Source organism: Rattus norvegicus, chromosome 5, assembly GCF_036323735.1.
Source record: "Rattus norvegicus strain BN/NHsdMcwi chromosome 5, GRCr8, whole genome shotgun sequence".
Taxonomy (NCBI): domain Eukaryota; kingdom Metazoa; phylum Chordata; class Mammalia; order Rodentia; family Muridae; genus Rattus; species Rattus norvegicus.
The window spans coordinates 115,200,530-115,227,358 of NC_086023.1; the positions used below are offsets into that span (position 1 = coordinate 115,200,530).

The 26,829-nt window shown below is 42.3% G+C and overlaps 2 long non-coding RNA genes across 3 annotated transcripts; one reads left to right on the plus strand and one right to left on the minus strand.

Annotated features, from left to right (window-relative positions):
- Nucleotides 1–18,451: 18,451 nt before the first annotated feature.
- Nucleotides 18,452–25,881, minus strand: LOC102550339 (uncharacterized). Of its 2 annotated transcripts, XR_010066544.1 has the most exons (4): nt 25,682–25,876; nt 25,294–25,367; nt 22,556–22,793; nt 18,452–18,575 (listed from the first exon to the last, which is right to left on the minus strand). It is a non-coding gene; the product is annotated as an uncharacterized LOC102550339 (long non-coding RNA). The 2 variants fall into 2 exon arrangements; XR_592641.4 differs by lacking the exon at nt 18,452–18,575 and having other exon boundaries at nt 22,432–22,793; nt 25,682–25,881.
- Nucleotides 18,560–22,829, plus strand: LOC134486951 (uncharacterized). Its single transcript, XR_010066545.1, has 2 exons — nt 18,560–19,010; nt 22,594–22,829. It is a non-coding gene; the product is annotated as an uncharacterized LOC134486951 (long non-coding RNA).
- Nucleotides 25,882–26,829: the final 948 nt, after the last annotated feature.

The following is a 26,829-nucleotide window of genomic DNA, read 5'->3' on the forward strand; positions in this document are numbered from 1 at the left end:
AGGTTACCTTCCTATTTCCCTTACACACTTATCAGCTGGAGTATCCCAGTAGCTCATGAATAGCTTGAACTTAACCCAGTGTCCCTCACTTGCTCTGTCTCCTCTGCCTCAAATGTGCTGATCCCTCTTCTGTAGCCCCCACCCAGTCTATTCCATTTTCCAGTGTCAGGCTCAGGGTTGCTCCCATACAATACCCTCTCACTTCCTGATGTGGGGGGCGGGGTTCTGTTTCCAATGGCTTTGAGTCAGTCTTCTAGCATGAGCTGCAGTTATTCACAAACTTGTCATCTTCCACTGCCTCTGATCCCTCAGAAGCTGTGTCTCCTTCCCCATTCTCTCCCTGTCACACTGCCCAGGGTCTGTGTCTGAGCAAAGAAAATATAATGTACGTGTGATGATTTCTGGAGATTGCCATTGTATTGCTCAACGTCATCACTACCTTTTCATATTTAATTTGGGGTGTGTCATTCGGACATCCCAACAAGGACCAAGCTTGTCTATCATGTCCTGGAGACAAAAGCCTACTCCCGGGAAGCTGTGGTGGTTCCAGCATTCTTGGCGATTTCAGAACTAAAGCTATGATCTTCTACATCCTTTAAAGGGGCAAGTCTTCAACCCATATTGCTGTGAACATCTTGTAAAAACACTTAGAAGCCCTTGAGAGCCCAGTGATGAGGATGAGTGGCCTAGAGCAGATGTTTCAACCAGGCCCAATAAGTAATCTGGAAAAAGAATGAAGGAAGGAAGAAAGAGTAAGACAGCTTTCTTTTTCAATTTTTCTCTATATAAGAGAGTTGGCCAAACCCTAACAGAAGCATGGGAGAAGAAAAAACATATTTTGAACATTTTCAATACATTTACCGAACTGGGCATTTTATTTGTGTCTTACTTTAATGTAAATGGAGAACACTCAGCCCAAGCAGATAGCACCATCTGAATTTAGAAGTGGGCTAATTAGACCTTAGAACATTTTTCCAAGCTCTTACACACGTTAATGGAAATTATATCATATTTAGACCTAAATCTAGGCCCATGTGACTCTATGCCCCTTCATTTTTCTCCCTTCATTAGTAGATATCTGGAGTCCCCCAGTGTGGATTTTTTGAAGAGTTTTGTCCATTGAATACATTCATCTGGGAGGTGGGGTTTTAGAAACTACTCCATAATCACCATATGGACCAGGGCTCTCTATCCTAAGAGCCCATGATGATCCTCTGTGCTTCAGGTAAGTTCAACATATCTTCATTGGCATCTCAGATCAGATTCTTCTGCTTTATGGGGTAAATCAACCCCAGCTTGACAATAGCCTTTTCAACTATTCCTCTTTTTTTGTCCCACCGTGCCTATTTCTCTTATTAGAGGTATCCAATATAATCTGCTCAGTCACCGCAGTCGTCTTAGTAGCTTATTGGACACCTATCTCCAGGGCCTTGCTACGTGTTAAATCCCATGCCAAAGCAATGTGCTCGCCACAGTTTATACGTTCCTGCCCTCTGCCTGCACTGTCAGGTCCTGTCCCAAACACATACTGGCTTCTGTCAATGCCTATTAGTGAGGTCCTTTGCTTCTGTATGGTCTAGTCCCTCCTTAGAAGCCCAGAAAATACTTGGCTGGTTATGGTGTGTTTGGTCTCATGACTTAGAGGAGATGTAGCAATGGTCTTTGCCAGGCGGAGCTTCCTATATCATCTTTAAAGAAGATGGAAGAGTTATCCCATAACTGGGAAGACCGGCTCGCTCCTGATGCCAGGAGGAACAGGCAGAACCGGATCAAAGCTGGCAGGTTCTCAAATCCTCAAGACTTCAAACCCAGTGTCCTCTGCCCAATCCTCTTGAGCCAGGGTCTTTTTTTTTTTTTTTTTTTTTTTGCCTTCTACTCACAAATATCTCCCTGCTCCTGCCTTCTTCTTCTTCTTCTTCTTCTTCTTCTTCTTCTTCTTCTTCTTCTTCTTCTTCTTCTTCTTCTTCTTCTTCTTCTTCTTCTTCTTCTTCTTCTTCTCCTTCTCCTTCTCCTTCTCCTTCTCCTTCTCCTCCTTCTCCTTCTCCTTCTTCTTCTTCTTCTTTTTCTTCTTCTTCTTCTTTTATTAACTTGTGTATTTCTTATTTACATTTCAAATGTTATTCTCTTTCCCTTTTTCCAGGCCAACATCCCCCTAACCCCTCCCCCTCCCCTTCTTTATGGGTGTTCCCCTCCCCATCCTCCCCCCATTACCGCCCTCCCCCCAACAATCATGTTCACTGGGGGTTCAGTCTTAGCAGGACCAAGGGGTTCCCCTTCCACTGGTGATCTTACTAGGCTATTCGTTGCTACCTATGAGGTTGGAGCCCAGGGTCAGTCCATGTATAGTCTTTGGGTAGTGGCTTAGTCCCTGGAAGCTCTGGTTGGTTGTCATTGTTGTTCATATGGGATCTTGAGCCCCTTCAAGTTGAGCCAGGGTCTTAACCTGAGTCATTCCACAGTGGAAAATCTATCCTTCTCTAAAATGTCATATCCTGTCTTTGACTCAATCTTCAGCTTTTTCTTCTATCTACTTGTAGGAAACCAGCTCTTGGTATACTGCCAAGGAGGCCCTCTGTTTTTCCCACTTTGTCTAAAATTAGGGACAACTTATTTCTGCAGTCATCTTATTCAGTAGTCTTTAGTGTCTAGGTTTTTTTTCCACCTTTATCTTTTCAATATCTGCTACACTGCACCTATGGGTTCCTTCTCTTTTACTATACCAAATCCTAGCTACCCAAGAGAACAAACCCTTGAGTCTCATGCCCATATCCTACATGCTATCAGTTTTCTCCCAAGCTCAGTGGTGAGCCTCATGGCCAGCTAGCTTTCAGGTCACCCAGACCCTAGTGCAGAGCCATGCATGGAACAGACTCAGCACAGTTACTTGCCTGTGGATAGGCCATAGGCAAGTGCTTTGAGAACAACCTGCCTAAAGACAGAATGTGAAGAAGGACTGGGAAGATACAGAAGCTGAGCGAGATACAGCTGCCAGGGACTCTGTGGTTCAGTTGTCTCTTCTGACAAATGAAGCCAAATAACCCAGGCCCTTCATACAGATCCATTTGTAGATTTCCTAGAAAACAAGCACAGTATCAATTAGGTGATTCTTGAAGTCATGGCCAACTGTGTTTGTAATTATGGTAAGAGTCTTAAGTAGACTTGTAGGCAAGCAACACCAACATCCAGTGTACTGAATGAATGAATGAATGGCTGCTTGTCTTTCTAAGAACCTGGGATAGCCTTGAAGAAAGATCTCCACCTACTATGATCCTTTCAGACCTAGCAACTCTGGTTGCCTAGTACTTATACTCGGTACCTCAATATAACAAAGAACCTTTGAAACTACTACTTTTTTTTCCCATTTAAATCCTTTTCTAGTGTGCTTTTTAAAATCAAGGTCTTTAATATTTAAACAACTTTTCTAAAGTCCCCCAGAAAAATTTACAACTCAGCCCAAATGCCCTTAGAATTGTGTCAGCCTCAGGAAGAGGCTTAAACCCCATGGATTTCCTGTTCTATAACAGCTTCTGAAGGTCCAGAGCTGGCACAAGGCACACGGTCACCAGAATCCCATCCCCTTACTAGTGTATCACACTCTACCCTCCAGATCTAGCATGGAAATGTATCACACTCCAGTTGAGCACCAAGGGAAATCATGGGCCCCAGAGTCCATCCCTGACTAACGATTCATCCCTGAGGCCTGCATGTCCCATCAGACATTAAATTTACTCCCCACATGCCATTGGGGAGAACTTTGTCCTATACTATCTCTGACTATGAAGAACATTAGGAAATGTCCTCATTCTACATGGCAATTTATCCAGCAGAGAGCAGATGTTTCATATCTCAGCACATAGGGCAAAGTGGATGTTCAGTAGGCAACTAACAGTTGCTGCCACAGTGCTGATAGAACTGTAAAACCAGCAACAGAAACATCAGTTCGGGTTACACCTAGATAGGTCTTCTCGCTGCAGGAAGAGTTATTTCACCTCTGGACCATTAGGATTTTTTCCCCTGTGAGACCCCACAGGGTGATTATGAATATCTGTAGAAAGCACCTACCACATGAATCAAGTAGCTGCCACATGCATAAATTGTAACCATGTTACCCATCCTTCTCCTAGGACATTAAGGAACTTGGTTAAGACATAATGGACATAATGTCTGTCCTGTTTAAAGAATTTCCAAACTGGCCTAGATGGAAAGCAGAAAACGAAGTTGGGTGGGTAGGGAGGTGAGGGTAGAAAAGGTGAATTTGGAAGGAGTAATTGACGTGAATATATCACAATGTTAAATATGAAATTCTCAAAGTGTTCCCAAACTATTATTTAAAGAATTAAAAAGCATATTAAAAAACACATGCAAACTCACTAATCCATGACAATTCAATAAATGTCAACTCACTCAAAAACAAAACCAAGAAACAGTATCATGTTGTTCACATAGCACAGTATGTCTGAGATCTTTGACTGGCATTCTGCTATTTTTTTCATATAGCGCAGAGAAGAAGAAAATCCATATGTTAGGATTATCTCATTGACTTTTCCTTGCCCTCAGCTGAGGACAAAAAGACATCAAACCAAAACAAGGCCTGGAGCATACTTTTTAAACACAACCCATTTTTCTTTATTCAGTCCCATTCATGAGAGCAGACAGAGGCTGTTTCTGGACACATTTTCTGTTGCTTCCTCTTTAGCAGCCCACTTCAGGGCTCTTCTGCTCTGACCTCTCTAGCCCTGTCATTCCTCACACAGACCTTTTCTATGGAATTAGTCCTGGCTGAGGAGCTAGGGACAACAGAGATGCTGCAAGTGACAGTGCTTGCTACTGAGGAACTGAAGTCAAGTCAGGGTAACCAATTGGTTACAAACGATGTTTAGCACAATCCCCTGTGAATGGAACTAGGGGAAGAGGTTGCAGGTTAGAGTAGGGAGGTCACAGAGAATTATCTGGAGGTGTGTGCATGAGGGTCAGGGATATGCACTGCTTTTGACTGTCAGGGCAAAGAAACATTAAGGACAAAGGCTGTTGGGATGACAAAGCTTGGAGTATATTTAAAGTTGCAACTGCTTGGTGGTCTTCGACTGTAAAGGAGAGGGGAGGCTCCATTCTTAGCAGGACTAACACTGAAAATTTCAGTGTTTCCCCACAGCCCAGGCTTTTGTTTTCATGTATGCATTCTAAAAACCAGTGAGGCTCCCCATCAGGACCAGCATTCACGCTCTGGTGGACAGTCGTGAGGATAGCAATCTGGTGGACAGTCGTGAGGATAGCAATAAAGCTTGGAATGACTCTGCCCCGGATTGTTAGACCTGCTTCCAGTTTCAGAATTCTGTGACTTAGGATGCCATCGCAGCCTGGTTTTCATAGGTGTGTTTTCTGAGAACATCTGGCCTTGCGTTTCCTTGTGTCTTCTTGACAGCCCCCAATTCTCTTTAAATAGCAAGCACAAGAGAGCTAAAAAGGAGTGACTCTGACGCTTACACGGTACTAAGCAGCCTCCTTTTGCATGCCTTCTCCAGTAAGCTTCCTGGGGAGTTGTGAATAAAACAGATTGGCCTGCTTTTTTAAGAGATGAGGGGAGAGGCCCAGAGAGATTGGGATCTGTGCATATGAACACATGTGATAGAGAGAGTGAAATCCTCTAAAGAACATCTACACTGTGCTAGGTCTTCCCTTGTCTGGGGTATCTCTATCCCTCCACCCTCTCCTGCTCTCCTCAGTAATAAACTCCTGTTTTTTCTGGAACTTTCCCCATAGTATGCCTTTGAACTTGGGATAGTAGCCAAAGATTCCAAAACGGACATCTGGAACGTACTGAGGGCAGGGTGTCCCTGGAGAATAGGTCTTTGTTTGATGGCTTACTCTTACCAGCAAGTTCTCCCTCAGGTAATGTCCCACTTCAGAAAAGATTAGGTGTAGAAGGGTCCTCTGTTTCCTTAGTCACTCTTAGTATGGGATACATAGAGACATTGTGGCTCAGAGTTGCATGTGGAAATCCCTAGTGGGTCAATCGGGAAAGAACAGAATTTAGTACAATCCCATGAGAAAATCATGTTTGGATTTGCTATCTCACTTCTCCTAATGGGTTTCTGGCTCCAGGAAGGATGCATTAGCCAAGAACAAGCCTCGACACTACACCTGTGTGTAGGTGTGTGCTGCTCTGGAACCTGGTGTAAATTGCTAGGGATAGTAGAAAGCACTGTCAGTGTTCTAACCCAGGGATCCTTGTCAGAGAGCCAGGTTTCAGCCAGAAGCTCTGGCTGTAGGAGGAATGCATGGTTACGTGGACATGTCCCAAGACTTTGGGTCATCACAAGGAGAAAAACAAATGATCATTGCCTAGCACCTTCCCTCGTAAAGAAGAAACAGAAAGTCAGAATGGAGAGGTGCTTTGCTTGAGTCACAAAGTCAGAAAGTGGCAGAGCCAAGACTGCCATGCTGTTGTCAAAAACCAGGAAGGACTATGGGTCAGTAGTCAGGCCACCAAACACCTAAGCTTAAGACCCGCTTCTGTAGTTCGCAACCTGCATATCAAGCAAATCACTCAGCACTTCGAGCATCATCACCTATTGGCCATAAAATGAGGTCACTGAGAGAACTAAGTCTATAACGAAGGTGAAGGTGTTTGATTCACAGCCACTGTTAATTTTCAGAAAGAGCCTCCTTTTCCACCTTGATGTCTTAGGAATATTGCTGTAGAGTAGGGCAGAGAAAGAGTTACCACTGGTAATTTTAGACATAAAGGTGAGAGGAAGTCAGGGTGTGAAGATGCCTGATGCCCTGGGAGAGACTACTCAGTGATGTCTCTGAGCATGGGTGTGAATAGAACCCACAGCTGGGGGAGCCAGCAGCTACAGCTATGGGCAGACCTGGTGGGCTATACTTTGTCCCATGGAATAGCTGACATTTAACCCTTTTGGGCAAGGGAAAACACTGACTATTTTTAACCTAGAGGAATAGCTAGACTTGTGTTCTTGTGGGTCCTGTGCAGGTGAGTGTGGACATAGTAGTGATGTGGGGAGGGGATGCTGGAGAAACAAGTGCAGTTGTCCTAGATACCATCATGGAGATCTTGGGCCAGGGTAGGACAGTTAGTATATGGGGGTGATGGGGGAAGAATGAGCAACAGGACTTGGAAATAAATTTCACTAGAAAAGCAAGGGAGAGCAGAAGGCCACAATGTTTCCATTTCCTGACATAAAACCGTGGTGTTACTTTCTTGTTGCTGTGACAGAACACCCCACAAAATAACTGAGAGGAGAAAAGTGTCATTTCTGCTCGAGGGGAAGAAACAAAGGAGTTTTCAGTTAAGAAATAAAAGCTATTTTAAAAAGATAGAAATAGGTTGGGGCTGGATGATTGCTCGGGTGTGTAAAAACACCCGCTATGTAAGCATAGAGACTTGAGTTTGAATCCCTAGAACCTACCAAAAAAATCTGGATACATGGCATGAGGGTCTGTAATCCTAGCTTTCCTGAGGGAGATGGGATTAGAGACAGGAGAATCCTGGAGTGTTGGGGCCAACTAGCATGAAATAAGCAGGCAAGAGGTCTCACTTCAAAATCACAGAAGGCAATGACCAATACCTTTTAAAGTTGTCTGTAGAAGTTATGTCAGATTCTTCCTCCAAGCCCCATGCTGCCATTAATAAGACTCGGTCTCAAAATATATTTACAAATACCTTGCCATATAGCTAGGCTCTTCTCTTATTAGATCATAACTTAAATTATCCCATGTATTCTAATCTACATCCTGCCATGTGGCTGATTACCTGTGCTCACACACCACTCATCCTTATCATATCTTCCCAGGTGAATCTCACCTCGCTGTATCCCAGAATTCTTTCTCACTCCCAGATGCCCCACCATCCATTCTACTCTTTCTTATAGGCCATAGGTCTTTAGTTGACAGGTGATATATCCATACAGCACACAAGATATTTCCTCTACAACTGTCCAACAACTACAAGGCAACTATATCCACATTCACATGTTATATAGAAATGCACGCATGTGCACACATGTACACACACACACACACACACACACACACACAGAGGGTGGGGGAGGAAACATTATATATGGAAAACACAATAACAGAATAAACAGTTCCCTAGAAAAGGCCAGATAACAGAGATGACAAACCTTGAAGCAATGTCAGGGTCTGAAGTATTTTAGTCTTAGGTAGTCATAAAATCTCTGTCCTGGCAATGCAGCTTTGTGACTGTAGCATGAAAAAATGCAAGTGAATAGGCGTGGCTGTGTTTCAAGAAATCTTTATCTGCCAAAGTAGACAAGCTAGAATACAGGGCATTGTCAATTCATTTTACATGGTTGACATTATCCAACTATCTAGAGTACACAAAGATTGTGTAAGAAAATGAAGTAAAATATATTTGCAAATCAAATACATACACACAGAAAGGTTAATAGCTCACCATCAGCAGATAGCACCATGAAGAATGCAAGTACAGCTCAGTATTGAAAGCGCAGAATGGAATCTGCCTTATCAACCAGCGAAAGAAAAGAGACATGATCACAAAGAAAGGGCCACACCCATCCATAACAGATTCAGCAAGCTGAACATAGGGACCTCCTATGTCTACAGGAAGATGGGTTAGATATCTCGGCATGAGCAAAGCTCGAAGATGTAATGTTGAATGAGTGACGATATACACAGTGTAGATATACTGAATACCGTAGCCATAATGTTTATTGCATTGCAAATTACTTTATAATACTTACAGATACCACAAAAGTGTTTTCAAGGAAGAGCACAGAATGTTAAAGTGACACTCGCCATAGCTTGAATGGTAAACCTTGAATTCTTTTTTTAAAATGTGCCTGAAATGTAAAACAATAGTAAGATTTGAAGGCTGGAAGAGAAGGTATATAGTCATGCATATTATCTTTGATACTTTCCTATATGGTCAGTATTTTATATTGAAAATATACTCTCTATCTAAAAGGTATAAACACTGTGATAAAAGCTTACTAGGATTTTATGGACACAAGGCCTGAGCAAAGAGGGAAAGAGGCCAGATCTTATGGAGCTTTCTGCAGGTGACTCCAGCAATTCCCCCAAACTTTTCTGTGACTTGGCAGTGTTTAGGTGTAACTTCTAGAAGTATAATTTACTTTACACAGCCAGTGCTAAGGCCTACTTGTAGGTTAGTGGGGTCCCGTGTCCACTTTGCCACAGGGCTTAGGCTGCTCAGGGAGGCAAAATGCGGTGTTTGATGGCCCTAACCCTATGCCACCACCAGGCAGGTGTACGGCTGTAGGGCAACTGCAGAACATCTCTCTGGGGGTGGGGAAGCACAGTCTGGTAGTCTGTGTATGGATAAACTGACGCTCAGGAGGCTTAATGTGTTCTAAGAATGCCAATGAGAGAGGAGGTGCGACATAAACTTTACAGGCTAGTCACCAAATCCTGAACCAGGCAACCCTCTGCACTGTGCTCGGTTTGTAGTGGGGACAGCAGTGTATGTTCTGGCAGTGATGGGACAGAGAAATAATGGTTTCTCTATCTATCTATCTATCTATCTATCTATCTATCTATCTATCTATCTATCTATCTTATTGATCCTTTTACTAAATCTTTATATAGTCTTAATACAATGTCTTTGACTTTGGTAGGGGGATTAAACCTATGCCAGAAAAGGCATACCTCTGAACTATATCCACAGCCCAGTTTTATTTACAATTTTGGCAACTACTTCCCCACTCAGGTTGCATCTTTTGCTTGTTTATGGTGGCATTTTTTTGTATAGAAGTTTTCAGTTTTATCTGGAAAATGGTACCTAAGCCAGTAGTGAGAGGGGAGGAGAGAATAGGGAGGGGCTCATGACATCTGCAGAAGAGGTGATTTACTGATGCTTCCTGTTGCCACATGTAGGGCAGGGTGGCAAACCCTTCCATGACACTTAGCTCTGCTTCTAGGCATGGCAAGACCTCTACAGTGGTTTCTGAAGGTGGACTCGTGATCTGTGTGGAGTTTCCCACAGCCCCTGCTTGTAGCATTGGATGGCTTGACATCTGTAGGCTAAACACTAGCCAAAAGCCAGCATTCCCTGTAGCCCAACTCATTTAATTCAATCCATTTTTTCCTGTATTGTATGTTTCCAAGGGGCATGTTTAAAATCTCATTTTATGTAAGTAAAGATACTGACATTAGATACTATGTTATTGCTTTCCAGCTCTCTTGTTTTGCTGTCAGTACCGAGTTAACAATTTGTTCTGCTTAGTTAAGTTTAAAACAAACAAACAAACAAACAAATAAACGAACAAATAAAACCAAAACAAATCTGATAACAACGATGCCAAAGAGCCTAAACATATCTCAAAATATGTTTCCAGTTGAGTTACAAATATATATTAGCCCTATAACCATGAAACAAATCAATGGACCCCATGAACCTTGGTTTCTTAACCAAAATAGGTTAATTATATTCACCTTAGGGAGGAGGCTAAGAATGAAAGAAGTGATATCATAGGAAGTTAGTTCACGTCAATTTTTTTTCTCCCTTCCTGGCTGAAAGGAACTGGAATTTTTATGCTTGCCTTGACAGTCTTCCTGGTTAGACCTTATAATAGTAGGCATTCCAAAAGTGCCTGTTAGAAACCTCAAAAGGGATCTGTACTTGGAGCTGACCCTGTACCCAGATTCTGCCAGGAGAGAGCTGGTCTCCCAGGAGTGCTGACACACAGACTTACAGGAAGGTCAAACCACTGTCAGAGACAGCAAGACCAGCCAACATCGGTTATAACCAAATGGTGAGAGGCAAGTGCAAGAACCTAAACAACAGAAACCAAGGCCACCTGGTATCATCAGAACCCAGTTCTCCCACCACAGCAAGTCCTGGATACCCCAACACACCAGAAAAGCAAGATTCCAATTTAAAAATCACATTTCATGATGATGTCAGAGGACTTTAAAAAGAACATAAATGACTCCCTTAAAGAAATACAGGACAACACTGGTAAACAAGTAGAAACACAAAAAACCCTTAAAGAATTACAGGAAAACACAACCAGACAGGTGAAGGAATTGAACAAAACCATCCAGAATTTTAAAATGGAAATAGAGATGCCCACGAACATACAAGAAGCCTACAGAACTCCAAATAGATTGGACCAGAAAAGAAATCCCTTCCGTCACATAATAGTCAAAACACCAAATGTACTAAACAAAGAAAGAATATTAAAAGCAGTAAGGGAGAAAAGGTAAAGTAACATATAAAGGCAGACCTATCAGAATTACACCAGACTTCTCAACAGAGACTATGAAGGCAGAAGATCATAGGCAGATGTCATTCAGAACCTAAGAGAACACCAATGCCAGCAAAACTCTCAATTACCATAGATGGACAAACCAAGATTTGCAGGACAAAACCAAATTTACAAAACATCTTTCCACAAATCCAGCCCAACAAAGGATAATAGACAGAAAACTCCAACACAAGGAGGAAACCTATACCCTAGAAAAAGCAAGAATGTAATCTTCTTTCAAGAAACCCAAAAGAAGATAGCCATACAAACATGGCTACACCTCTAACAACAAAAATAACAGGAGGAAACAATCACTTTTCCTTAATATGTCTTAACATCAATGGACTCAATTCCCCAAAAAAAGTCATAGACTAACAAACTGGATATATCAACAGGATCCAGCATTTTGCTGCATACAGGAAATACACCTCAGTGACAAAGACAGACACTATTTCAAAGTAAAAGGCTAGAAAAAAAATTCCAAGCAAATGGTCCCAAGAAACAAGCTAAAGTGGCTATTGAAATATCGAATAAAATAGTTTTTCAAGCAAAAGTTATCAAAAAAATAAGGAAGGACTCTTCATACTCACCAAAGGAAAAATCTACCAAGATGAACTCTCAGTTCGGAACATCTATGCTCCAAAGGAAACTTTACTGAAGGTCACAGCACACATTGCTCCTCACACAATAATAGTGGGAGAGATCAGCACCCCAACCTCATCAATGGACGGATTACAGAACAAGAAACTAAACAGAGACACAGTGCAACCAACGGAAGTTATGGATCAAATTGATTTAACAGATATGTATAGAACACTTCATCCTAAAGCAAAAGAATAAACCTTGTTTTTAGCACTTCATGATACTTTCTACAAAATTGACCTTATAATCAGTCACAAAACAAGCTTCAACAGATACAAGATGATCAAAATAATCCTAAGCATCCTATCAGATCACCATGGACTAAAGTTGGTCTTCAATAACAACAACAACAACAACAACAATAGCAACAACAGCAGCAACAACAACAGAAAGCCCACATACACATGGAGGCTGAACAACATCTACTCAATGACAACTTGGTTGAGGAAGAAATAAAGAAATTAAAGACTTTCTAGAATTTAATAAAAATGACGGCACAACATACCCAAACTTATGAGACAGTGGTAGGACAATGAAGGCAGTGGTAAGAGGAAAACTCATAGCTCTAAGTGCCTCCAAAGAGAAACTGGAGAGAGCATTCAATATCAGCTTGACAGCACACTGAAAGCTCTAGAACAGAAAGAAGCAAATATACCCAAGAGGAGTAGATGGCAGGACACAATGAAACTCAGGGCTGAAATTTACCAAGTAGAAACAAAATGAAGTATACAAAGAATAAAAAAAAAAAAGGGGAGTTGGTTCTTTGAGAAAATCAACAAGATATTTAAACACTTAGCCAGACTAACCAGAAGGTACAGGAACAGTATGCAAATTAACAAAATCAGAAATGCAAAGGGAGACCAAAAGCCTATACTCAACAAAACTGGAAAATCTGGATGAAATGAACAATTTTCTAGACTGATACCAGATATCAAAGTTAAATCAGAATCAGATAAACCATCTAAACTGTCCCATAACTCCTAAAGAAATAGAAGCAGTGATTAAAAGTCTCCCAACTAAAAATAGGCCAGGACTAGATGGGTTTAGGACAGAATTCTAGCAGACCTTCAAAGAAGACCTAATAGCAATACTCTTCAAACTATTCCAGAAAATAGGAACAGAAAGAACATTACCCACTTTGTTCTATGAAGCCACAAAAAAATTCTCCCAAACTGGATCCGAGAACACATCAAAACAATTATCCTTTATGACCAAGTAGGCTTCATCCCAGGGATGCAGGGATGGTTCAATATAGGGAAATCTATCAATGTAATCCACTATATAAACAAACTCAAAGAAAAAAACACATTAATATTACATTAGATGTTGAGAAAGCATTTGACAAAATTCAACACTCCTTCCTGGTTAAAGTCTTGGAAAAATCAGCAATACCTCAACATGGTCCATACCTCAACATGATAGTATACTTAAGTGACCCCCAAAATTCCACCAGCGAACTCCTAAACCTGATAACTTCAGCAAAGTGGCTGGATATAACATTAACTCAAACAAATCAGTAGCCTTCCTCTACTCAAAGGATAAACAGGCTGAGAAAGAAATTAATGAAATGACACTGTCTTAGTTAGGGTCTTATTGCTGTGAACAGACACCATGACCGATGTAAGTTTTATGAAGGGCAACATTTAATTGGGGCTGGCTTATAGGTTCAGAGGTTCAGAGTGAATGTTCGGTCCATTATCATCAAGGCAGGAACATAGCAGCATAGCTGCATCCAGGCAGGCATGGTGCAGGAAGAGCTGAGTTCTACATCTTCACCCGAAGGAAGCTAGGAACAGACTGAGCATCCTCAGGCAGCTAGGAGGAGGGTCTCCCAGCCCACACCCATAGTGACACACTTCCTCCAACAAGGCCACACCTTCTAATAGTGGCACTTCCTGAGCCAAGCATATGCAAAACCATCACAGGCATCCTTCACAATAGTCATATATAATATAAAATACCTTGTTGTGAGTCTAACCAAGCAAGTTAAAGGTCTGGAGGACAAGAGCTTCAAGTCTCTGAAGAAAGAAATCAAAGAAGACCTCAGAAGATGGAAAAATCTCCCATGCTCATGGACTGGCAGGATTAATAGTGCAAAAATGAACATCTTGCCGAAAGCAATCTACAGATTCATTGCAATTCCCATCAAAATTCCCACTCAATTCTTCATAGAGTTAGAAAGAGGAATTTGCAAATTTTTTTGGAATAACCAAAAATCGAGGATAGTTAAAACTATTTTCAACAATAAAAGAACTTCTGGGGGAATTACCATCCCTGACCTCAAGCTGTCTTACAGAGCAATAGTGATAAAAAAAAAACTGCATGAAATTGGTACAGAGACAAGTAGATAGATCAATGGAATAGAATTGAAGACCCAGAAATAAGCCCATACACTTATGGTCACTTGATCTTTGACAAAGGAGCTAAAACTATCCAATGAAAAAAAAGATAGCATTTTCAACTATTGGTGCTATTTCAACTGACAGTCGGCATGTAAAATAATGCAAATTGATACATTCTTATCTCCTTGTACAAAGCTCAAGTCCAAGTGGATCTAGGACCTCCAAATAAAACCAGATACACTGAAACTAAAAGAAGAGAAAGTGGATAAGAACCTTGAACACATGGGCACAGGGGAAAATTTCATAAATAGAACACCAATGGCTTATGCTCTAAAATCAAGAATCGACCTCATAAAAGTGTGAGGCTTCTGTAAGGCAAAGGACACTGTAAATAGGACAAAACATCAACCAACAAATTGGGGAAAGATCTTTACAAATCGTACATGTGATAGAGGGCTAATATCTAATATATACAAAGAACTCAAGAAGTTAGTCTCCAGAGAATTAAATAACCCTATTAAAAATGGGGTACAGAGCTAAACAAAGAATTCTCAACTGAGTAATGTCTAATGGCCAAGAAGCACATAAAGAAATGTTTAATATCCTCAGCCACCAGGGAAATTCAAATCAATACAACCCTGAGATTCCACCTGACACCAGATAGAATGGCTAAGATCAAAAACTCAGGTGACAGCAGATGCTGGTGAGGGTGTGGAGAAAGAGGAACTCTCCTCCATTGTTGGTGAGATTGCAAGCTGGTACAACCACTATGGAAATCAGTCTGGAGGGTCTTTAGAAAATTGGACATAGTACTACCTGAGGACCCAGCTTACTACTCCTGGGTATATACCCAAAAGAGGCTCCAATGTATAACAAGGACACATGCTCCACTATGTTCATAGCAGCCTTATTTATAATAGCCAGGTGTCCTTCAACAGAGGAATGGATACAGAAAATGTGGTACATTTGCATAATGGAGTACTACTTACCAATTAAAAACAATGACTACATGAAATTCATAAGCAAATGGAACTAGAAAATATCCTGAGTGAGGTAACCCAGTCACAAAAAACACACATAGTATGCACTCACTGATAAGTGTATATTAGCCCAAAATCTCGAAGTACTCAAGATACAATTCAGAGATCATATGAAGCTCAAGAAGAAGGAAGATCAAAATGTGAATGCTTCAATCCTTCTTAGAAGGGGGAACAGGAGATAGAGGGTGGGAGAGACTTGGGAGGAAGAGAGGAGGGGGAGGAGGAAAACGGGGGGGGGGGTGGCAAGACCAGGTATGTGAAGAGACTGGGATGATATACATAAGGTCAGGAATTCGAACAGAGGTGTGTAGCAATAGAGGATGGGGAACTGGGGGTAGCCACAAGTAAGTCCCAGATGCCAGGAAAGCAAGAGGCTCCCAGAGGCTCCCAGGACCCAACAGGGATGAGATTAGTTGAAATACCCAACAAAGGAGAGGGAGAAACTGTAGAGACCATATCCAGAGGTCAGACAAGGTACGATGTTGGGGGCGGGGCTACTCACTCATCTCCAAATTTTCAACCCAGAATGGCTCTTGTGTAAAGGAAATATGGGGACAAAGTGTAGAGCAGAGATGGAAGGAAAGGCCATCCAGAGACTGCCCCACCTGGGGATCCGTCCCATACACAGACACCAAACCCAGGCACTATTGCTGATGCCTGTTATAGCTGTCTCCTGAGAAGCTCTGCCACAGCCTGACAAATACAAAGGCGGATGCTCACAGCCAACCATTGGACTAAGCATGGAGACCCCAATGGAGGAGTTAAAGGACTGAAGGAGCTAAAGGGGCTTGAAAACCCATAGAAAGAACAACAATATCAACCAACCAGACCTCCCAGAGCTCCCATGGACTAAACCATCAGCCAAAAAGTACACATGAAGGGACCCATGGCTCCAGCTGCATATGTAGCAGAGGATGTCATTGTCTGGCATCAATGGAGGGAGATGCCTTTGGCCCTGTGAAGGCTCAATTCCCTAGTGTAGGGGAATTGTCAGGATGATGAGGTGGGAGCACCCTCATAGGAGCAGGGGGAGGGGGAGAGGATAGGGCATTTCTGGAGGGGAAACCAGGAAAGGGGATAGCATTTGAAATGTAAATGCATAAAATATCCAATAAAAAAAGGAAAGTCAAATGGAGTTGAGGCACGGGGATACAAGTGGAAGGGGGAGATGAGGTGTGGTGGGAGAATCAACTAAATGAGAGTGTGCTTAGAAATTACATAATGATATCTAATATATTATATGCTGACTTAAAAAGTTTTCCATAAAGATATTTTATTGTAGGCTTAAGCACAGAGTCAAGAGAACAAGAGGTTCTCAGAGAAAACATAAAACATACCAGTGAACATGGGAGCAGGCTTTCCAAAGAAGAGTAGCAGAAAATAAGAAACACAAAAGAGCTAGTATGGGCTGTCAAGAGACTCACTACTTACAATGTTTTAAGTAAATGGAGTTGCAGAGAAAAGAGGAAAAGCAGAACATTCAGGTAGAGTCTATATATTCCAGAGAGTATGAGTAGGGAGAGCTCAGAGGGATGCCTGGGACAGGAGCTTAGGGAGGGTGGCTCTTTAGGCTCTGGGGATTTTATGCCTGAAGTAACAATCACAATCACCACTGCAGGACCATTTTGGAGATTTTGCAGATGTTCTGGATACACTAGTTCTAGCCCATACGGGACTCACAAGGGCTTCTCTTGCTGGTCTGATGGTTCTGTATTTGTGCCCTCTGCCTACCCAGATCCATTCTGTCTTCTGTACATATGAGATTGACCATTGTGTGTGCACCAGGGTTACTCATTGGCCTCTATCTCCTGCCTGTTTGATAAAATGGCAAGAAATCATCACAGGAGATGGGAGAGTGGGAGAATGGGAATTTCCCCTACTGCCCAGGCTTTGTGCCAGGGGCTGTGTCGGCCCCTGTGTTTCTCTCCCAGCACATCTTCTGGTCCTGCATCTGGCTAGCCTGCTTTTGTTCCTTTGGGTCTAGAGTGAGATAGGGCTCTGCTGCTGCAAGTCTCAACACACTTGTTGGCTTTTTCAGACTCATCCTGTCCCTGTAAGTTTGGTAAATGCACTTCTGTATCACATCGGACCAACCTTTTTCTAGCTGATAAATATGCTGAGAACTTCTCTGGTACTGATGGCCATTACCGAATAACTGCTGTGTGCTTGGAGCTTCCGGTTTATTATGCGTTGTGGACCATTTTCAACTTGAGGAAACTGAGGCGGGCACATAGATGCTAATTCAACACCATGCAAGTCTCTTACAGAAATCACATGGCTAGTGAGGAACAAAGAATTCAAACCCTTGAATCCAAAGGTCAGAATTCAAAGCCTTGAAGCTCCCAAACTGATCTATCCTATGCTCTGGGTCATGAGGAAATCCTTTGGTAGACTTTGAAAAATCTATAAGAACATCCATAATGAAATCTCTAGGGCAAATGGAGACAGGGTGTTCTGTGGAAAGTTCTTGTGTTGCTAAAGAATACCGCGTCTTTGAGTTCTGGAATTTCATCACCTCACATTGTTGGAAATAACAATGGTGGGTGATTGTCCAGGATGCCCGGCTCACCATGTGTCCCTGTGGAGATAATTCAGCCCTTAGACAGTTCAAAAGAAGAGAAGATTCTTCCTCAAAGACCTATGGCAGAAAGCATGAGGATTTATTTACGAAGAATATTTTATAATTTTTAAAAATTCTTTTGTATGCTTGTATACCGAAGGTCAGGCAAATGCACACTTTAGGGATCAGTAGTCAAGGGAAACTTCTGCATTGTTTTATTTTTTGGCAGGGTTGTGGTTGAGACTGACTCTCACAAAGACGGTACAAGAGAGTGGAATGGCAAAATCAAAGATTTTTCACATGATATGCTTGCTTTATGCCATTATTTAGTTAAGGGAGTGGAGTGGATTCTATGGCTGGCTGAAGAAGTAGTGCTTCTTGGAGCCAGATCTCCCTGAGCTGTCCTTATCTGCTTCGCGTCTTCCTTTCCTAACCTCAAAACTCCTATTTAGGTCCCATCACAATGGCAGCAATTGAGCTTCAGCAGCTCTTTCTGTTTGATGAAGGTCTTTCACGGCCTGGAGAGATGACTCAGTGGGTAAAGTGTTTGCTCTGGGTACTGGCTGGTTGTGCTTGTTTGTTTTTGTAAACCTGACATAATCTAGAGTCATCTGGAATGAGGAATACTTAGTTGAGGCATTGTCTCCATCAGATTGGCCTGTAGACAAGTCTATGGGGACTCCTGGGCAGCTGGTCCTGGGGCCTTTCTGAAAGCAGGCTGAGAAAGACATGGAGAACAGTCAGAGAGTAGCATTCTTTCACTACCTCTACTTCAGTTGCTGTCTCCGGGGTCTTGCTTTTGAGTTTCTGCCCTGACTGCCCTCAATGATGGACCATGATTGGGATACTTAAGCCAAATAAACCTTTCTTCCTCAGGTTGGTTTAGTCAATCTGGTGGTTGAATATGTTTGGCCCAGAGAGTGGCACTATTGGGAGATATGGCCTTGTTGGAGTAGATGTGGCCTTGTTGGAGGAACTGTATCACTGTGGGTGTGAGATTTAAGACCCTTGTCCTAGCTGCCTGGAAGTCATTCTTCTCCTGTTTGACTTTGAAATGAGAAGTAGAACTCTCAGCTTCTCCTGCATCATACCTGCCTGGGCACTGCCGTGCAGCTGACCTGCCTTGATGACAATGGACTGAACCTCTGAGCCTGTAAGTCACCCCAATTAAATGTGGTTCTTATAAGAGTTGCCTTGGTCATATCGTGTCTTCAGAGCTAACTAAGACAGTCAGTGTTTGATTACATTGGAAAATGTAACTAAGACACTGCACTATCATGAGGACTAGAGTTTGAATCCCCAGTACCCAAGGGAGTCAAACAGCTATGTCACCTACCTGCAATCCGAGTTCTTGGGCTAGCTTGCTTAGCTGGAATTGCCAGCCTCTCAATTAAGCTAGAGACATTATCTCAATTAATAAAGTGAAAAACAATCAATGGAGACATCTGATGTCAACTCTGGGACTCTGAACATAACTCACACATGCAATGTAATGCTCCCCTTATGTGTGCACCATACATACGTGTGCCAATTAATCTTGTCAAATATCTAGAATATCTAGAATCAACTAAAACCCAGGCAGTTAGTGCAACTATGAGGGATTTTTCTTGATTAAGTCATCTGAAGTGGAAGACTCACCCTAAATTTGCATCTTCAGAGATTGGAAGGCCCACCCCAAATTCAGGTCATTTGAGTATAAAAGCAACTTTTATTCACCTGATAGAATTTTCATCTCCAAGGCTTACTGCCTCAGTCTGACAACCTAAGCCTAGTCTTAGAAGCTTCTAGCCTCTGTATAATCTAGGCCTAGAATACTTTCAGCCTCTAAGACTTGCTGCTGAACAAATTCACCCTTTCTAGTTCTTTCTGATTGATTTCATGCTCAGCAGTTCTGACTCAAACTCCTCGCCAAGCTGACTGATTCAAACTGGAGTCTCTCAGCCTCAAACTTTTTGCCTCATACTAACTTGAGCAATGTGTTCTCTTCTGGCTCTCTCTCATCCTCTGGCTCATTCTGTCTTCACCTGTGTCTAGCTTGTTCTCTCTTCAGTTTGTCTCTGTAAAACTGTCCTGGTAAAATTGCTTTCCTCGTTTCTTTTCTCTATGCTGCTCTTTCTTTAGTAGCTTCCCTTTCCTCCTCTTCTTATGAGAATTGGTCATATCCTATCTCTGATTCATTCTGTCAAATCTTTCTCTGATTCATCACTTTGTCTGCCATGCAATTAGGCATCGCTTTCAAACAGGGGTGCTTTCTTCTACAACTAACTTTACCTTCATTGTTTGGGATTAAAGGTGTGTACTATCTGCCTCTATATTCCCACTGTGTGGATTAAAGGTGTTGGCAAAGGCTGAACAATTAGAAACAGTTTTTTTCTTCAGTAAATAATACAATCTTGTGTTTCACAGTGTTATCATATCTCCTGCAGTAGTGAGGTTTGAAGACCCACTCTAAATATGAGCCACACCTTCTGGTGACAGCACCAGGATATTGAAGAAGGAAGCTTTTGCTTCTGGCTCCTTCCTGTCACTCTTGGTGGCAAGTTTTTCTTGCTTCTGAGGTATTCCTTTGCTGGTATTAGAAACTTCTTCAAGACTCCAACATAGTCTCAAGACCAACTGAGACATGAGCAGAACAATTACAAGATTCTTTGCCTTTCTGATGGAAGATAGCCAATGCTGGACTTGATGGACCACAGCCTATAAGCTACTCTAATAAATATCATAAATATAAATGTAAATATATAAATATGCTATAGATAGATGGATAGATAGATAGATAAATAGATAGATAGATACAGATTAGTTCTACCAGTTCTTTGCCTCTAGAGAACCTTAATACAACATGTGAACATACACACAAACACATGTAGGCATAACCATACAGCACCATTATAATATATTCACATGCATGCACTCATGTAGACATACCATATTGGGCATGGTTGCTCACACCTTTAATCCTAACACTCAGGAGGTAGGTAGGTAGATCTCTGTGAGTTTAAGGATAGTCTAGTCTCTGTAGTGAGTTCCAGGACAGCCAGAGCTACAAAATGAGACTGTCTACAAAAAAAAAACAAAAACAAAAACAAAAACAAAAACAAAAACAAAACCCAACAAACAAACAAAAACAAAGAAAAATATAGAAAATCTCTAGAGACATTACTATTATTTCAACACATAGCATTTTTCCAAGGACAATAAAAAATAAGAAATGTTAAAAATGGTTTGACCACCCCAGTGAACTAGATTGTTGGGGGGAGGGCGGCAAGAGGAGGAGGATAGGGAGGGGAATACCCATAAAGAAGGGGAGGGGGAGGGGGATTTTTGCCTGGAAACCTGGAAAGGGAATAACACTCGAAATGTATATAAGAAATACTCAAGTTAATAAAAAAAAAATGGTTTGACCAGTATAGTAGTGCATAACTGGCAATGGTTGTCCTTAATTTAAACCAGAGTCACATGGTGATACTGAACATGTAACCTATGATGGCCAATAAGAGTGGCTGTTTGAAAACATAATATAATGTATGATATCTACTTCACATGTCTGCAGAGCCTAGAGATTAATATCGGCAAATCAATGGGGGAACTTTAATCCTTACTAGGGCCAGGTGACATGTCAAGTGCCAGGAACGTAAACTTACCCTGTTACCACACAGTTGGCTATTTTTGATATTTAGTTTCAAATACTGTTTAAAAGCTTTGAGTAAGCACCTCCAAAAACATATTGTCGGATCTGATACACTCAGAGCTTCTCAGCTAATTTTGGTGCTCACATCATGTGGTTTCTGATAGTCTTCACATTATAACATGGGCATCTCTTTTCTGTGTTCATAGGACACTATATTCATATAGTGATATATATATTCACATATATATTCACACACATATATATTATATATTCACATTTTCATATTTCCTGTTACTTTACGTAGCCCAAGACCAGGTTGTAGGTCAAGGGTGTCATGTGGAAGCTGAAACAACTCCAGTTTGGTGATCAGAGGTTAGACAAGACCTTGTTGGTTGAGCCTCAGTATCCTCATTTCTAAATATAACATGCACCACCCTGGGCTGAAGTGAGGAGTACACGAATCATATAAAGTATAACTTACAGAAGCTGCTCATACATAGTAGCTGTCTTTGGCTTTTCATCAATCTTATCTTATGCTCAAAACTGAATAGGACCACACCCCTTTCTCTTCTGAATTTCAGCAGTACTTTATAGCTTCCTGCTAAATGGGCGACCCTTGGCATCACCAGGTGACTTCCTCCATATATATATATGGAGCATTGCAAAGTTCTGTTGGTAGATCCCTGTACTTCCACTCTTCTCCTGAGTCTAATCCCTGGTACCTTGAAATAGGCACTGGAGAAAGGGATTACCAAGGATCAAGCACTCTAATGAGACCACTAATTCAGAAGGTTGGATAACAAGGAAGAAACAGGTAGAGGTAGAGCTGTTCAGTCACCAAGGAAATGAGTGAAGAGAGCAGCTAGTCAAACAGAACCTTATTTCCATTCTTGGTAAAGTAATCTGACATGTCATGTTCAGGAGGAAAGAAAGTTTGGCTGACTAAAAAGTGTCTCCTAAATTTATTGGACCCTGAACTCTGAAACCTATAGCTATGGACATAAATAACAGGGAGGCAGGTGTGATACATTGTTGGCTCCAAAGTTACGAACATTATCTTAGATTACCCGGATGTGCTCAAACACAATCCCATTGTTCTCATCAGACAGAAGAGAAACCAACATGTGGCTGGCAGCCTGTGTTAGAGGAAGCGGGAAGCACATCCAGAGGGAAGACAATGGTACAACAGTAAAGATGAAGGAAAAAAACATCATCGGAAGGAGCTGGGAATCGGGTTTCCTGTGATCTCTGCAGCTGCCATGGCCTCCAGTTCAGTCACTCACGCTGGTCTGGGATAGTTGAACTCTAGAAGAGAATAACACAAATGTGTGGTATTGGAAACGTCTGGGTTTGTAGTAGTTTGTCATGGCATAAATGGGAAACTAAAATACACAGTGTGGGAAAGACAGAAGCAGACAACATAACTAAGGATGAGGTACACTGGACTTACAAACACCTGAAATCATCAAGTGTTGGTCCCCGCACTTCTACAGCTCTCCCTGGGCAAACACTTCCCCTCTTTGAGTTAGAATTTCTTCATCTGGAAACAAGGCTAATAAATGTTTGATGTATAGATGCTTGATAAAAGGCAGTAGTCACTTCATGACTATTGAAAAGGAATGATAAATTATGGTGGCCAGGCAGTGAGGCCAGGCAGTGAGGGCAGGATCTAGCAAGGCTTTCGCTAACCCCCAGTATTGACTAATGATGTGGCAGATTGATGCTGTCAAGAGATCCTCACTACTCATACCATAGGGCACTACAAGAGTCAAAAGATAGAGACATGAGGCTGGGGACATGGCTCAAACAGTAAAATGGCTGTGCAAACATGAGGACATTTTCTCCACGAAACCCACACGAAAAAAGGTAAGAACAATATCTGTCTGTAACTTCATCATTGAGGATGGGGAGGGGCATGTGGAAACAAGCATACTTCTAGACTTCACACCCAAATCTAGGAGCTCTAGGTTCCATGAGGCATACCATCTTCAAAAATTAGTTCAAGAATACTCAAGGAAGGTTCTGGAATCTACACTGACACAAACACATGCACATACTCACATGAACAATGTATAGACCACACATACAAACATATAGATGATTTAATTTTGTTTTATTCTCAAGAAACCTGGAAGTCTTGTTCTCCTTTTAAAGAAGGAGTGAAGCATCCGCATTTTCGTCATCCTTCTTGAGTTTCGTGTGTTCTGTGCATCTTGGGTAATTCAAGCATTTGGGCTAATATCCCTTATCAATGAGTGCATACTATGTGTGTTTTTATGTGATTCGGTTACCTCACTCAGAATGATATTTTCCAGTTCCATCCATTTGCCTATGAATTCCATGAAGTCATTGTTTTTGATAGCTGAGTAATATTCCATTGTGTAGATGTACCACATTTTCTGTATCCATTCCTCTGTTGAAGGGCATCTGGGTTCTTTCCAGCTTCTGGCTATTATAAATAAGGCTGCTATGAACATAGTGGAGCATGTGTCTTTGTTGTATGTTGGAGCATCTTTTGGATATATGCCCAAGAGAGGTATAGCTGGGTCGGTCCTTAGGGAGTGCAATGTCCAATTTTCTGAGGAACCTCCAGACTGATTTCCAGAATGGTTGTACCAGTCTGCAATCCCACCAACAATGGAGGAGTGTTCCTTTTTCTCCACATCCTTGCCAGCATTTGCTGTCACCTGAGTTTTTGATCTTAGCCATTCTCACTGGTGTGAGGTGAAATCTATGGGTTGTTTTGATTTGCATTTCCCTTATGACTAAAGATGTTGAACATTTCTTTAGGTGCTTCTCAGCCATTCAATATTCCTCAGCTGTGAATTCTTAGCTCTGAACCCCATTTTTTAATAGGAGGGGATAGGGAGGCAAAGTTTAGAACAGAGACTGGAGGAACACCCATTCAGAGCCTGCCCCACAAGTGGCCCATACATATACAGCCACCAAACTAGATAAAATGGATGAAGCAAAGAAGTGCAGGCTGACAGGAACTGGATGTATATCTCTCCTGAGAGACACTGCCAGAATATGACAAATACATAGGCGAATGCCAGCAACAAACCACTTAACTGAGAACAGGAGCCCCACTGAAGGAATCAGAGAAAGAACTGAAAGAGCTGAAGGGGCTTGAGACCCAATATGAACAACAGTGCCAACCAACCAGAGCTTCCAGGGACTAAGCCACTACCCATGGACTGACCCTGGGCTCCAAATTCATAGGTAGCAATGAATAGTCTACTAGGGGCACCAGTGGACTGGTGCCAAGGCTGGACCCCCAATGATCGGGATTGTTGGGGAGAGGGCGGTAATGGGGGAAGGATGGGGAGGGGGAACATCGACATAGAAGGGGAGGAGGAGGGGCTAGGGGGATGTGGGCCTGGAAACCGGGAAAGGGAATAACATTTGAAATGTAAATAAGAAATACCCAATTTAATAAAGATGGAGGAAAAAAAGAGAAAGAAACCTGGAAGCCTGTTCCAACGGTATCTGTTTAGTACAAAATCTAGTCATTTTAGGTTTAAGACAGCAAATGTGCTCTCTGTCATGTGCAGAGACCACAGACCCAGCACATAAAAACTGGCCTTTAAGAGGAAGATTGCTCTGCTCTTTGGGGGTGAGGTGACCTTTCCACACATTTTCCCCTCCCTAATTCAGTTCTCTGACCTATGAAATGGACTCACCACCTTCCTTGAGGGTGCTTTCTGGCAACATTGAATTAGCATATGTAAAGGGCTTGGCACAGGGAATTGGTGGTCCGATAACTGGTGATGGCAGTGAATAATTTGCTATTGTGGTTACTCACCTCTTAATTCACTTGAGTGACATTTCACCTCCCATGTTTTCGAACCCTTTAAGTTCCGTAGACAGGAGCTTTGGCTACGGAAACAACAGAATTTAGTGGCTAATAGAAAGTGGAGTTTACCTTAGTGCTACCGCCCCCACTCACTGACTCTGGTATTGGGTTTGTGCTGCAAGCCGTGAACCACAGCTTCCGGTCTTACTAGGATTCAATGGTGTTTAACCACACTGAGCTGGTATGCAGATTATGCAAAGTGCAGATATCTTTATATGGCTCAGAGTGGAGTAGGGGGTCAGTACCCAGTGAAGGAAAATCACATGTTCACACTCCTTGACAAACAGAAAATAAAGCATGCAGGTCTGAGGCAGGGGGGGATCTCTAAACTGTTTACCAAGCGTGAAGCTGATGAAGCCTTGCCTCTCTCCATGCTTGCTCTATGACACCCGCAGCTCAGGGCTCCGCATTGTTAGTGGAGCAAGTTCTCGGTAAACCAGACCCCTCTGTCCAGAAACCTGCGGTGAGAGACAAGAAAAATCCCTCAGCTCAGGGGTGACCTTTCTAGTGAGGCTGTTTACCGAAGCCAGCAACCTGGGATGCTTCTGAGCGCACCGGGTGGGAATTCCCTCCACAGTCCTGACCTTGCCCCGCTGCCTCCTGGGGTTTCTGTTGAGCCGAAACTACCCGAAGAGGCAGCTGGAGAAGGGGGAACTCTGGGGCGTTCTGAAAGAACTTTTCCCCACTTCTTTCTGAAAATCGAACAACTCTCAGACTAGCTTTTCTAAATTGTAACCCGAGCCAAATGCTTTCTAACTGGGCGAGCACACAAGGAACACTCAGGGCATTCTGACTTTTGGATGTTGTGATCCAGGGCTGCAGAACCCGAGCAGAGCAGGTTCTCAGGCCTCCTGGGACAGCTAGAATGCAGCTTTGTTTCCTCTGAATTTATTGGCTGACTCCTCCTTCCCTACCGCCTAAGCCTTGATTTATGGTTGTGCAGGCTCGGTGGCTTTGCTCCAACGTTATTTCTTTCTTCAGAAATAAACAAGATTTTTACAGCTTTATAACCGCCCCTAAGTTTGTTTGTTCTTCCCTCTGCGCAGCGTGGGCCATGTTTGTTCCCTGGGAAAGTCGCTTCTCTAATTATTTTCACATTTCAACAGCTTTTGTTTCTTCTTCTTTCTCGGAGATTTTAAAAAATGCTGATAGTACATTTGCTTTGGGTTAAATGATACCTTAAACATTTTCCATGGCACTCGCTGGGAGCCTGGGTGACTTAGGGGGCCCTGTTGTCTTTGCTTATAGGGCAATGTGCAGAAGAAAATCTGAAAATCCTGAAATTCATTTGTGTCTTCTGGGAGGCTGTTCCCACCGTGTTCTCTCACTCAGTGGCTGGTTCCTCTCCCAAACATACACTATGCCCTTCCACACTCTGGGCATCCCCACCTTGACTCTAGCTGCTCTATGCCTTCTCCAGCTGGCAAACATCTCCTTAACCTCCAAGACCCAGTTCACACACAAGCATCTTTCTGAGGCCTTCCC